We start from the raw sequence: 1,945 nt of genomic DNA, 5'->3' as shown, positions 1-1,945 counted from the left end.
TATGTATATATGTACATATATTTAAGTATATGTATCTATTAACATATGTGGCTGTATATTATTATTATCTTCTTTTTCTTCTCTTTTTTTTTTTTAACCACTGTTCAGTAGAACATATAGGAATGCTGACCATACATGTTAGCTTCTGGCGAGTTTCTGATACACGGGGCTGAGAAAGCAGAAGTAGTGTACACATCTTTTCTGGATTTTGATCTCATAGACGATTGGGCGTCCTCAGGAATAAGTACAGTGTTTTTAGAAAAAACAACTTCCCCATAATATCAATAGATTCTCTTAGGTTAGAGAATGAGAACCATGGGATGGATGGAGAAAATGAAAACAAGATAGGCAGACAGGCAAGCGCTGTTTTCTTCACAGTACCACTCCTGAGAGATAGTAAGACTCTTGTGACAAGTAATTGTGTTGTACCCAAGCATATAGGGCCATATGCACAATTACAAAGATGAAGATTCTGTGACTAAAGTATGAGACAGAGGTATCAGATAACAATTGGATCAGAAAAAAATACATATACAATTAAAAATGAAAGTCATCAATTCTACTACCATTAAGACTACCCAAGAGTTAAAATTGCAGAGGACACCATGATGGTGGCAAAATCCAGGAGCAAATATGTTTAAATCTATTAAGAGTTGACTTTTAATTCTTTTTGTCAGCTTTGAAGAATGTAGACCCTTAGTCGGAAATCGAGTTGAGTTATATATATACATAAAAGTAATGTTGTATGTCTTATCTAAGAGAGATTTCTGACCTGGATTCATGTTCGGTACATCTGCCTACATGTAAATAGAAAGTGGAGCATGATGGATGTAGAAAGGGCAAGAAAGGCTGCCGCATGTTGTTGTAAGAATTAGTCTAATTCTGCCTGTCTTCTGGGCTTTATTTACTTTTTGAAAGAAATTTTTTTTTTTACAACTTTTTTCTGAATTTATTTTAGAGCTTGTTTAGGTAACCCATGAAAGTTCTTTTATGCAGTTGTCTCGTATGAGAAACTGATTAGTATTCAAGGACCCCGGCAATATTGTAGTTAGCGTATGCATAAATTCTAGACCTTGAAAATGTGACACTTTCAAGTTTCTCTATTTAAATATTTACATCACTGCTGAATTTTTGGAAAGTGTCAGAGAGATATGTATAGAAGTAAGCTAAGTGAATTAAGCTAAGAATATTGATTATAATTTACTTATACTTAAGTAAATAATTGGGTTTTATTTTATTGCATCCATACCTAACCTTTAAACAACTTGTAGAATAATGTAACCTTTATCAAATTTATATTTCAAATATATTAATATATATTCAGATATACTTATGTTTCAGATATTTTAAGGTATTTAATAAGTGGTAGCATGGGCATAGACAGGCTTTAGCTAGTATTGTTTTTAACTATTTAGTTAAAAGTTTTCCTTTCTTCTTTTAAAAGTATCTAAGATTGTTAGCGATGAAGAAATTTACTCTTCTTCATAAATGAAACACAGAATGACCAAAGGGAGAAGCGTAGATACAAGAGACCCAAGATGAACAGAAAACAAGACTGAAGCACTAGAATTGGTCATTTTCTGATACCTAAAGTAAGTTGACTGCCATACTGGATTATTTATTTGTTGTTTTCAGACAATAATAAAATCTGAAGACTTAATGTTAGGAACAATGTATTTTATGGATTCTCATGCTAAAGGTACAAGATTATATTTAGAATATAAAAATGGCATTAATTAAATATACAATTTTACTATTAAAGTAGTGTTGCCTACTATACAAAATATATATTGTTTCTAGCAAGTTTGGAAAACATAGCAAATACATTAGAATAAGTATTTATGTTTATTTCAACCCAAGAGAATGAAGTGATTACCTCCGGAGATAGTATACAGAAAGAAACTACTTTAGGCTTAACGATTCTGGACAGAAGATTTTCCAAATG

This window comes from Pteropus vampyrus, unplaced genomic scaffold (genome assembly GCF_000151845.1).
Source record: "Pteropus vampyrus isolate Shadow unplaced genomic scaffold, Pvam_2.0 Scaffold88, whole genome shotgun sequence".
Classification (NCBI taxonomy): domain Eukaryota; kingdom Metazoa; phylum Chordata; class Mammalia; order Chiroptera; family Pteropodidae; genus Pteropus; species Pteropus vampyrus.
Note: the sequence above shows the minus strand (reverse complement) of the source record.